Here is a 13,199-nt window from a genome sequence, read left to right as displayed (position 1 = left end):
AAAATCCTTCGATTTAAAAATCCGCGTAAAAAAACCGTGAATTCGAAAATCCGTGTAGAAAAATACCTAAAAAATAAATAGTAAAAAATCTGAGTGTATCTCTGACGATCCACTTTCATCAAACCACTTTGAATTATTACGCATTAGTAGATACTTCAAACATTCAACACACGTAAACTGTTTCAACTTAAACTTAACAAATGCCAGATGCTAAATGGTAACGGTCAACGCGTTAGAGATTCGTCTTATTACTCTAGTGAGATTCAACCAATGAAAAACTTCGATCGCAGTGAGCATTGGGACCTGGAATCGAAAACACTTATTGAGCAATTTTGAAAAATTCTGCTCATTGCCACACCAGAAAGATAAATATCTCCAGAAAATCAGGACAAATGCTAAAATATAAAAAGTAGGAGGGTGGTATTCAGAACACGACCGCATGACGTTGAACTACGGTATTCTTATATTCCATTAAAACAAATAATAGAGACCATTCTGTGCCGAACACGCATCAGTACTGGACGTGTTTGGTGATCGGTCCGATAGAGTATAAAACAAAAGACGTGTGAACAAGTGTTGGCATCGTTTGCCTGGTCGAGTGAAATAAATCCGGGTTCAAGGTCGTGCCTTTGTGCAACTGTTTCGCATCGTGACTGCCAGCTGGTGCGTAAGCCGATTTGGCTGCTGGCTGGATTGTGCTACAGCAGTGGACGAGACACAAACGAGGAAAAAGAAGAAGCCATCAGTGTCAGCGAGTTGTATCGCTGTGTGGAGTGATCTCACACCTGGCTCGCTGCTGGTGGCTGTTTGGTGCTGCTGTATTGGTGCTGCTGGCTGTAACGGCTGCTACTTCGAACGATCGGACAACCAACCTTACTGGAAGGGAGAAATAAAAAGGTACGTGTTCTTGTCAGCGCTAGTGCGCTAGACTTAGCGCGATGGATGTAGATCCCTCGCCTCCCGCGCCACCATCCCCGAACCCCTCTGACCCTGACCCTTCTGTTACCCCCTCCCCTGTTCATTCTTCAGTCCCCCCTCGCCCCAGGCTTTACCCTGACGGAGCCCAGGGCAGCTATACTGTTTATTTTCGGCCAAAGGCAGGACCGAAATCGAAAAAGTTGAACCTCTTGCAGATTTCTAAAGACCTGATGAAGGAGTACAAGGGCGTGACCGAAATTTCCAAGGTCCGGCCTAACAAGCTCCGTGTCGTGGTCGGTAACCTGAAAGAGGCCAACGAAATAGCTTGCTCTGAGCTCTTCACACGCGAGTATCGCGTTTACATACCCGCACGAGACGTGGAGATCGACGGTGTCATAACCGATTCGAGTCTGTCCGTCGAGTGTATACTGCAAAGTGCCAAAGGGTGCTTTAAGAACAAAACGTGTCCCGAAGTAAAGGTGCTCGACTGCAAGCAATTGCGGTCAGCATCGATCATCGGTGGCAAAACAGTATACACTCCGTCAGACTCGTTTCGAGTTACGTTCGCCGGGTCTGCACTACCAAGCCACGTCTCGATCCACCGGGTTCGTCTCCCTGTGAGGCTCTACGTGCCCCGCGTCATGAACTGCCTGAATTGCAAGCAGTTAGGCCATACAGCCGCCTACTGCTGCAATAAGGCACGTTGTGGCAAGTGTGGGGAGTCTCATGCGGAAGATTCTTGCAGTGTTAACGCTGAAAAGTGTATTCACTGCGGAGAAAATCTGCATGAGCTCTCGACATGTGCGGTGTACATGCAGCGCAGGGATAAAATAAAACGGTCTCTCAAAGAGCGTTCAAAGCGTTCCTACGCTGACATGCTGAAGAAGACCGTTACCACTTCTCCCGTTACTTCGAACCCCTTCGATCTGTTGTCCTCTGATGAAACCGATTCTGACGATTCACCAGCGGGAGCATCTTACGCCAATCCTGGGGAGTCTAGAAAGAGGAAAAATATTTCCTCTCCTAAACTTCCCAGAAAAGGTCCTAAGATTTCTCAAAGTGAAATGAAAGTTACAAACAAACCAAACAGTGCTGCGGAAAAACCGAAGCAAACTCCTCCTGGGCTGGCAAATTTAAAGTCCCAGAAGGAGTTCCCAGCACTGCCAGGAACATCTAAAACCCCAGTTGCTCCTTTTACACTCCCAGTTGATGAAACAAACTCTGGATTAGTGAAATTTTCTGACATTGTGGACTGGATTTTTGAAACTTTCAATGTACCCGATCCAATTAAAATTTTTCTTACAGCATTCCTCCCAACAGTTAGATCATTTTTGAAGCAGTTGACTGCCCAATGGCCTCTCCTTGCAGCGATTGTATCCTTCGATGCCTAATTCAACTGCGTATATGAAGGATTCTATCTCTGTCTTACAGTGGAATTGTAGAAGTATTTTACCAAAAATTGATTCGTTTAAAGTTTTGATAAATAAAAACAAATGCGATGCATTTTCCCTTTGTGAAACTTGGCTTACTTCAAATATTGATCTCAACTTCCATGATTTTAATATTATTCGCCTTGATCGAGACACCCCATATGGAGTACTTTTAGGGATTAAAAAGTGCTATTCTTTCTATCGTATTAACCTCCCCTCGATTCCAGGCATCGAAGTTGTCGCATGTCAAATGACAATACAAGGTAAAGAGCTTTGTATTGCCTCAATATATATTCCCCCAGAGCACAGGTTGGGCAACGGCTGCTCTTTGATTTAATAGAACTTCTTCCCTCGCCACGTTCGATTTTGGGAGACTTCAACTCTCATGGCGTGGCTTGGGGTTCCCCATACAATGATAACCGCTCCTCTTTAATCTATAACCTTTGCGATGACTTCGACATGACTATTTTAAACAACGGTGAAATGACACGTATCCCGAAACCTCCAGCGCGCCCAAGCGCTTTGGATCTATCCTTATGTTCGACGTCGCTACGGTTGGATTGCACATGGAAGGTAATCCTCGATCCTCACGGTAGCGACCATCTGCCTATTCTTATTTTAAATACTAACGGGTCAACTCGCATGCGACCAATTGACATTCCGTATGACCTCACACGAAATGTCGATTGGAAGTTATACGAGGAAATGATTTCAAAAGCGGTCGAGTCGATTCAACATCATTCACCACTTGAAGAATACAACCTCCTCGCGGGCTTGATTCTCGACGCCGCGTTGCAAGCCCAAACGAAGAAATATCCCGGCGTAACGATCATAGAACGGCCTCCCGGGACCAAGAGTGCTCCGATGTCTACACGCAAAGATCCGACGCGTTTAAGGCCTACCAGACGGGAGGTATACCTGGCGACTATTTACGGTATTCGGAGCTTGATACCAAGCTTAAAAGCTTGGCTAAAGCAAAGAAACGTGGATATTGGCGTCGGTTCGTGAACGAGACGTCGAGGGAGACATCGATGAGCACTCTTTGGAACACAGCCCGAAGAATGCGGAATCGCGTAACGGTCAACGAAAGCGAGGAGTCTTCAAGTAGGTGGATATTTGATTTTGCCAGGAAAGTATGTCCGGACTCTGTTCCTGAGCAAAATATTGTTCGCGATGCGTCTCCGGGCCACGACGCGATAGAATCACCTTTTACGATGGCAGAATTTTCAGTTGCCCTCCTGTCCTGTAACAATAACGCGCCTGGATTAGATAGAATCAAATTCAACTTGTTGAAGAATCTACCCGGCAATGCCAAGAGGCGCTTGTTGAACTTGTTCAATAAGTTCCTGGAGCAAAACATTGTACCGCAGGATTGGAGGCAAGTGAAGGTGATCGCCATCCAAAAACCAGGGAAACCAGCTTCTAATCACAACTCTTATAGGCCGATTGCAATGCTATCCTGTATCCGGAAATTGATGGAAAAAATGATACTCCGTCGTTTAGACCACTGGGTCGAATCAAATGGTCTACTATCAGAAACTCAATTTGGCTTCCGCCGTGCCAAAGGGACAAATGATTGTCTTGCGTTGCTTTCAACAGATATCCAACTGTCGTATGCTCGTAAAGAACAAATGGCGTCTGCGTTCTTGGACATTAAGGGGGCTTTTGATTCCGTTTCTATTGACATTCTTTCGGGTAAACTTCACCGACAAGGATTTTCTCCAATTTTGAACAATTTTTTGCACAATTTGTTGTCCGAAAAGCACATGCATTTTACGCATGGCGATTTGGCAACTTTTCGCATTAGCTACATGGGTCTTCCCCAGGGCTCATGTTTAAGCCCCCTTCTTTACAACTTTTATGTAAATGACATCGACGAATGTCTGGCAAATTCATGCACGATAAGACAACTTGCAGACGACAGTGTAATCTCTGTTACAGGAGCCAAAGCTGCCGATTTGCAAGGACCATTGCAAGATACCTTGGACAATTTGTCTGCTTGGGCTTTACAGCTAGGTATCGAATTCTCTCCGGAGAAGACTGAGATAGTAGTTTTTTCTAGGAAGCATGAACCTGCTCAGCTTCAAACACAATTAATGGGTAAAACGATTTCTCAGGTTTTGGTACACAAATATCTTGGTGTCTGGTTCGACTCTAAAGGCACCTGGGGTTGTCACGTGAGGTATCTGATGAAAAAATGTCAACAAAGAGTGAATTTTCTTCGTACAATAACCGGACAATGGTGGGGAGCCCATCCAGGAGACCTTATAAGGCTTTACCAAACAACGATATTGTCTGTTATTGAATACGGGTGTTTCTGCTTCCGCTCCGCAGCAAACACACATACGATGAGTTTGGAGGTTTTAGCTGGAGTACTACCATTGAAAAACCGCTTCTGGAGCCTGTCTTCTCGTATTCTAATCAAATGTGAGGTCTTGAACCGTCCCGTGATTGAAAATTTTGAAAGGTTAATCGAACTTAATTCTCAAACCCGTTTCATGACATTGTATTTCAATCACATGTCCCAAAATATTAACCCTTCTTCGAATATTCCAAATCGTGTCGACTTATCAAATACTTCTGATTCTACTGTGTTTTTCGATACATCCATGATAGAAGCAACTCGTGGAATCCCGGATCATTTACGCGTGCAGCAGATCCCTAAAATTTTTTCCAATAAATATCGAAACATCAACTGCGACAATATGTACTACACTGACGGATCACTTCTTGATGGGTCCACTGGCTTCGGTATCTTCAATAACAATTTAACCGTCTCCCATAAGCTCGATAATCCTGCTTCTGTTTACGTCGCAGAATTAGCTGCAATTCAGTACACCCTAGGGATTATCGAAAAAATGCCCACGGACCATTATTTCATCTTTACGGACAGTCTCAGTTCCATTGAGGCTCTCCGATCGATGAAAGATGTTAAGCACTCTCCGTATTTCCTGGGGAAAATACGGGAACATCTGAGTGCTTTATCCGAAAAATCTACTCAGATTACCTTAGCGTGGGTCCCTTCTCACTGTTCGATACCGGGTAATGAGAAAGCGGACTCTTTGGCTAAGGTGGGCGCAACAAACGGTGATATTTATGAAAGACCAATTGCCTTTAATGAATTTTTCGCACTTGTACGTCAGAATACGTCATCAGTTGGCAAAATGCTTGGACCAGAGGGGAATTGGGAAGGTGGTTACATTCCATAATCCCCAAAGTATCGACGAACCCGTGGTTCAAGGGGTTGGATGTAGGTCGGGATTTCATTTGCGTGATGTCCCGGCTTATGTCCAATCACTATAGATTTGACGCGCTCCTCCGTCGTGTTGGGCTCGGGGAAAGTGGTATCTGTGCCTGTGGTGAAGGTTATCACGACATAGAGCATGTGGTTTGGTCATGCCCTGTACACCGTGACGCCAGGTCTAAATTAATAGCTTCCCTGCAGGCCGAGGATAGACAGCCGGCTGTTCCTGTTCGTGATGTCTTGGCGAGCCGTGACCTATCCTACATGTCCCTTATATACGTTTTCCTGAAATCCATCCACGCCCCAGTCTAGTCCCGTTCCCCTCCGTCTACACCCAACAAAACGACAAGAACACGTTTGAACCTTAAGCACAAAACCAGCAACCAGACCCCGCACAATAGAACCAGGACCCAAGGACTACGAGCCTCTGTCCCAACTCACGACATCGTGGCTCAGCAGAACGAATCCATACATGCCATTCGACGATTATCAGACGACCATTGAACAACAAAACACTGATTGGAAATCCCATGCTAGTTTTAAGTTAGACTTAATTTCAGCTCGTAGTCGGCAGCGAGGATAAAAAATTTGCTTTAGTTTTTAAGTCATCAGATATAATTGGCGCCGTTAAACATTAAATTGTATTTGTGCCGTGTCAAATAAATGTTATGTGAAGAAAAAAAAAAATAATAGAGAGAATTGCAACTCTAGTATTTGCTGCAATTTTATCTAACAGTGCATTTCTGAATGCTGAGACGTTAGAACGTTATAAATAATAATATATACTAAAAGAATGGATATCTTTTATTTAATCACTGTCATTTCATACATATTCGAATCAACCCTTTGTTTGCTGCACTACCAAGACAATCATTTAATTGAGCGAATTGGTAAAATTTTCCTATCTAAGCAAAAAGCAAACTTTACGAAACTATCTGAAATTGGAGCCCGAACGATTCAACCGAAAATTTTAAATTTGAAAATTGTTTGACATTTAATCGATAAAACTCATGCTAGGTTAGTTCCAGCCCAGCATATAACTTCATGTATTTGAAAAAAAAAAAAACGTTTGGTTCAATAACTCAATATAGCAAGAGCTCAATCACACGTTTTTCGGTAGTTGTTATCAAGGTTTGGGCGAGTGACAGGAAAATATCTTAACTTCTTCAGTTGTGATTTAGAGCATTTCTAATTGTTTTGTTATTTTTCACGATAGCGACAAGTTTGTTTCTTTCTCTGTGTGCGAGAAACAAAATCAAAACCGCGCACCGAGAAACAAACACGAAAATTTAATGAATGCTCATTGAGAAAACTTGCAACTCTTTTTACCAATAATTTATGATACTCAAAAGAACCCGTTTTGATCTAAATCAAATTTCTAGTAAATAAGTGTTGATCATTCATAGGTAGTAATTTTTCCTCGATGAATAAAGACTGGCTGAAGAAGTTAGAATCGCTGCTGTAAAATCAAATTCACAACGGTGTTCGTTAAGACGTTTTAATATTTTCAATGACAATAATAATCTTCGATAAACACCCGCTATAGTTATTCACACACATGCTATAACTATCTAAACACGCGTTAAAACTATTCATACACACGCTGTAGCTATAGCTATCCATACACACGCTAATCCTTTCCATACATCCGATACAACTATCTATACACACGCATAAGCTATCCAACCATGTGCTATTACTATCCATACATACGCTATAACTAATCATTACACACGCAGCAGCTATCCACACACAAGCTATAACTATCCGTACACACGCTGAAGATATACACGCAATAGCCATAATATGCTACACATGCTAGTGTCTTACACACGCTATAGCTAGCCATACACACGCAACAGCGCCATCCCTATCATTGCAAATGGCATAGCAATACAGATGCACATACGCTATATGTGCACACTGCACACACACCCAACGTTTTCACCCAACGATATCTGAATTGGATTACCGCTGGTGGGGTCCAACTCAGATCGAAGGAGCACCGAGCTGAATGAAGAAATGCAGCTTCCCACTACCTCCGCCACTGCTGCCTGATACCACCGCTCTGGTTCTGCTGCAGCTCAGTTTGGCCGCTGGAATCAGCCACCGCTGCTGATTATACAAGACCGGCCTGGTGGCCTTTCACTTGTTAACTGATGTCTGCTATGAGACGACACAGGCTATTATATAGCCCAAAGCAAAAATCCACCCGCGAGCAAACAAGAAGCGAGCTTGTGATTGGTTGAATGTGCACGACTTTTAACACAACTTTTAACTAGTTTAGTATCGAAAACATATTTAAATTACTATATGACAATCTTGCGCAATATTTCCCCCATCAATCAAGCCATTGGTGTTTAGAATCTGTTCAGTGGTAATGATAAAAGAAGCATTTTAAAACGGTGTTGAAACACCTGTTGCAGCTACCGAAAGCGAGCTCGTTATTGGTTGAAAGCTGTGAGACTGTTTACAAAGTCAGATCGGTTGTATCCGTTAGTGTCGACTGTGCTTGTGAAGAGAGGTGGTGATTGGTTGCTCGGTATGATTTAGACAATCGATGTGATTTATCAATTTTTCAATAGTGTATCTCGAACAATAGGTTATTTTTGTTACATAAATTCAACCGTAAAAGTATTTCTGATCGGTTGATACCAAAACCTCGAAATTCTGAAAAGAAATGACTGATATATAAGCGCTCAAAACCTGACCACTTTTCCCTGGTTTTCCCCGGTTGAATTAATAGATTTTCAAATTCAGGTGCCTAACTTCGATATAGACGTTAGTCCAACGTCAAAAAATAAATTAGGACGCCCAAATAGGACTCCAAAATCAGGACATGTCCTGCTCAATCAGGACGGATGGTATCCCTATTCATGTAACATGTGACACTAGCTATTTTATACGAGTTACCGTCGTTTTCTTTGTCTTTTACTAGTTTTGTGTACATAAACCACTCTGTTCCGAAACGATTCGAGGATTCCAGTGAAATATATATGAAGTCAGAGTGGTCTATGTACATTGGTAAGATAATATCACTTATTTCGCAATAAATTATTCCCATGTTAAACCACTTCATAACATTTTGTTTGAAAGAATCCGTTAAACAGAATTTATTCAGAGATTTTTCGAAAATTGCCTCCTGAAAAATTTGCTCGTTGGCACATAAGCCACTCTGTTCCGCATCGGCTCATTACTTGGATTGAAATTACGCACATTCATAGAAATGCAAATGAAGAAACCTGTAAGTTTGCTGCTTGTGATTTAAACAACGTTGAGTTTGATTTATAACCGGACTTTTCCAGATTCCGGAAACATTACCCGGTCCAGAGAGCTCCGTTCTGGTCCAGCCCAACTTTGCACCGGACTCTCTATGACATATTTTGTAGAATTATCATGTTCTTATAACTTTTGAATCAATAGATGTAAACATTAAGAGCTGAATGACCCCTCAGGTTAAAGGCTCTATAATAAAAATCAATCAATCAATCAAAGATGTAAACATGTAAGTGAACAGATGCTCGCACTGTAGTTTCATTTCCTAAAAATAGGGCCTTCTTTTTCTATGGAATAAAGGCGAAGGTTTTGAAAAACATCAAACGAATAATAGCCAATAGCTAATTAATGTTTAGACATCGTGATTTGCAATTCAAAATATGTATGTTTGTTAAGATTAACTTTCCAATTAGTAAATCAAAAATTCAACCCAAATTAGCTCTGCTTCAAAGACTCCTCAGCCCGTAAACCGTAAGCAGCCAGCAGCGGATCAGCCGCGAGTGACAAGAAATAATGAGCAGAATGAAAACCATAAATCCAGCCGACCCGAAGAGCAAAGCCATAAATATGTTTTCAATTAGGTTCACCAGCCTGCTAATCCGGTGGTTTAAACCAGCTTCCAAGCGGGAAAATAAAGGCAAGAATAATGGAGTGAAAACAATCTGAAGGTGTAAACAGCTAAGAGAAAGCTAACTTGAAAGCTTGCGCTGCACCCGACGGCGAGTATCGGCTTTCTCCGGATCCAATCTCATTAGAAAAAAAGTAGGAGGGTGGTATTCAAGACACGACCGCATGACGTTGACTACCGTATTCTTAAAAAAAAAAAAAAATATTCCATTGAAGCAAATGGTAGAGGGAATTGTAACGCTTCTTTTACAAAACTTCTGTAACAAAATTTCGAGGCTCCAAAAGGTACCAGTTTCCGATTATTCTCGTCCAGAATTCCAGCCATTTTAGTATTTTGCAGTAGCCATTTATTACTAACAGCCACCAGCATAACGGGTGAAACCGGCACGAGATGACCGGTACTATTTTGTCTTTCCTCCTTTCAGCTGCTAACACCTAGCGCTGTCGTGAAATTAACATCAACATAAACATGCATTTTTGCAAGGTTTTTTTTCCGCTAGCAACAGAAATTGTAAAACATAAATTCAACTAACCGCTTCTATTATAAAACTGCGAGACACCAAAAGGTGCCAGTTGCCGATTTCTTGTTTACTGGTTTCCGTCCAGAATTCCAGCCATTTTAGTATTTTGCAGTAGCCACCAGCATCACGTGTCAAACCGGCACGAGATGACCGTTACTATTTTGTTTTTCCTCCTTTTAGCTGCTAACACCGAGCGTCCGTATGTATCCGGTACGGTTTAGTAGTGAAACTAATGGGGTGAAATGTTCGAACGATACGTTTTATACCAAGGCTTCGTCAGATAATTTGAAAGAAGGCGGGGCTACAAAGATGATGGAATGGTAGAGACAAATGTTTCTTGAAAGCTGCGCCGGCCGCTGTCGTAATATTAACACCAACACAAACATGCATTTTTGCAAGGTTTTTTCCGCTAGCAGCAGCATTTGGTAAAACAGAAAATTCAATTAGCCGCTTCTGTACCAAAATTTCGAGGCAACAAAAGGTGCCAGTTGCCGATTATAGTTTCCTGGTTAGTCCGTCCAGAATTCCAGCCATTTAAGTGTTTTGCAGTAGCCATTTACTACTAAAGCCACCAGCATAACGGGTGAAACCGGCACGAGATGACCGGTACTATTTTGTATTTCCTCCTTTCAGCTGCTATCACCTAGCGTCCGCATGTCACTGGTGCGGTTTTGGAATCAGAATTATGGGGCGCCGGCCGCTGTCGTAATATTAACACCAACAAAAAAATGCATATTTGCAAGGTTTTTTCCGCTAGCAGCAGCATAAACATCGGAAACAGAAAGTGACAACAACAATAACAACAAAGTCAGATCGATTGTATCCGTTAGTGTCGACTGTGCTTGGGAAGAGAGGTAGTGATTGGCTGCGCGGTATGATTTAGACAATCGATATTAATTACCAATTTTTCAATAGTGTATCTCAAACAAAAGTTTGTTTTGGTTACATAAATGTAACCGTAAAAGAATTTCTGATCGATTGATGCCAAAACCTCGAAAACCAGATTATAGATGACTGCAAAATAAGCGCTCAAAACCTGACCACTTTTCTCTGGTTTTCCTTGGTTGAATTACTAGATTTTCAAATTCAGGGGCCTAACTTCGATATAGACGTTAGTCAACGTCAAAACACCCGCGCAACTGGGGCACCTGGCGGAAGGAAGTTCATCGTATTGCACCACCACCGGCCCGGTCTGTGCTGGATTGCCCGAGGAGGATCCGCACAAATCCGACGTCTTACTGCGAAGAGTGTAGCAATAGACTGAACGACCGTAAAAAAACTTCAGACTAAATTAGTTTTTCTGGTTCTTCCACTATAAATAAAGTCTTTTCTCACCCCGGGAGAAAACGCGACAGGTGGCGGTGATACTGGCGAACTGCAACAGTGTAAGAACAGTAGTGAAAAGTGCACAAAAAAAACAGGACACAATCCAGCGCCGCATCATGAGCGCCTCCGGTAAATTTCCGTGGCAACTTTTACCGAGCTGTGTGCTGCCATACTAAATTTTACCTTCGTTACGGGGGTTTTGTTCCATCCTAGGCGAAAATAACCTGTCTATAGTTGGTATATAAATATATTTTTCGGTTGAAACTTCCCTACATTCATAGATCAACTAGGTTGCTATGTGAGAAAATTAAATCCTACGTCGTGACCTTTATTCTCTAATCTAATGAACGATAATTATTAATTGAAGGGACATAAAAAAGAAATGGAGAGATTGTTTCCGCCCGGGTTCGAACTGGGGACCTTCTGCGTGTGAAGCAGACGTGATAACCACTACACTACGGAAACCTGTCGAAGTAAATAAAACATGATTTGTTGTCATTAAAATAACAAAAATGTGTCCCTCAAAAGCAAAATTTCCACTAACCAACCACTTGATTTTTCTCTTTGCTCGTTTGGGTGTTATTACCTTACTGCTGTTTGGTTCGTCCTGTCAAAAGATCACGATGTCGCCCACCGCAAATGAAACAATTTTCATGTGGGCTGCTGCAAGTCAAATCCGTGTGTAGGCACTTCACATAGCGCACTATATGTTGATTTCCCGCCGGAAGGGTTTATTCCGGGTCGAGCTAGATGAGACACTAATTGCGATGAACCGTGGTGACATATTTAGGTGCTGCTCAAAACACGGATGCTGGTCAATCGGGGAGAGATTTGAGGTTATATTTGAAGGTTAGGAAGAGCGTTGCTAGGAACATGTCACCAAATCGAGCGGCCAACGCAACAAGCGAAAATTAGCATCGCTATTATTTCGTTGGATTAGAGCCAGTTGTAATGTGTCAGATATACAATGCATAAAGCCTATCACGGCTTATTGTGTTCCGTTGAAGCTTTTACGTTGGACTGAAAGAATTTTAGTCCCCGCTTGAAATTCACAAAACATTAACCATCTTACCTACTACTGGTAAATCAATAATAACAAATAAACCAACGCAAAATCCCGTTCCACTGCCTGCCAAACTTCGATCGGAGCACTGTACATCATTGTATCGTGATCAACAATCATTTTTCGATATCCGTTCCGCAATAATAAATATGAGCTTGGAGAAATGGATGATGGAGAAATGGATGCAAGTAATTGAGGAAAAAAAGTTCTCACTGGTGTATGCAGCAGAGTGGCGCAGTGGAAGCGTGCTGGGCCCATAACCCAGAGGTCCGTAGATCGAAACTACGTTCTGCTAACACAAGTTATTTTGCTTCGCTTCAATCTAATCCATCCTTCAGCTTATCATTTATGATTATCGCTTACTCTATTCCTCGATTTAAGACTAAAAACTCCAAGTTTTTGATACCTGGGTTTCTGGGTATTCAATACTTGGAAAGGAATTGAACTTCAGGACTTGTATATTGAGCTCTGGATAACGGATATAGAAGTTTTTCATTTTAGGTTTCCAATGTCGAGTTCATATTTTGTATTTTACCGTACTTCTATTGGCTGTGGACTAGAGAATTATTTGTATAATAAAATTATTTCTTTCGAATTCTGAGGTCGGATTGTGAATTAAGGAAATGAACTTTTTAGTCAGATATATGTGATAAATCTATGTTTCTTTTAATCGAAATCATTTTAATCTAAAAGATTCAATTACAATTTCAATATTAATGAATAGTAAAAAATCGAAACCTGCACATATTTTTATTAGTCCCATCTTTTGTTAAAATACCCTAAATATTTTCATG

General features: G+C 41.8%; 2 non-coding genes across 2 annotated transcripts; one reads left to right on the top strand and one right to left on the bottom strand.

Annotated features, from left to right (window-relative positions):
• Positions 1-11,734: 11,734 nt before the first annotated feature.
• On the bottom strand, positions 11,735-11,807 carry Trnav-cac (transfer RNA valine (anticodon CAC)). Its single transcript has one exon. It is a non-coding gene; the product is annotated as a tRNA-Val (tRNA).
• Positions 11,808-12,628: 821 nt separating this feature from the next.
• On the top strand, positions 12,629-12,700 carry Trnam-cau (transfer RNA methionine (anticodon CAU)). The gene has a single exon. It is a non-coding gene; the product is annotated as a tRNA-Met (tRNA).
• Positions 12,701-13,199: the final 499 nt, after the last annotated feature.

The sequence above is a fragment of the Wyeomyia smithii genome, chromosome 3 (genome assembly GCF_029784165.1).
Source record: "Wyeomyia smithii strain HCP4-BCI-WySm-NY-G18 chromosome 3, ASM2978416v1, whole genome shotgun sequence".
Classification (NCBI taxonomy): Eukaryota; Metazoa; Arthropoda; class Insecta; order Diptera; family Culicidae; genus Wyeomyia; species Wyeomyia smithii.
The sequence above is the reverse complement of the archived record's forward strand: the minus strand, read 5'-3'. Positions and strand labels throughout refer to the sequence as shown.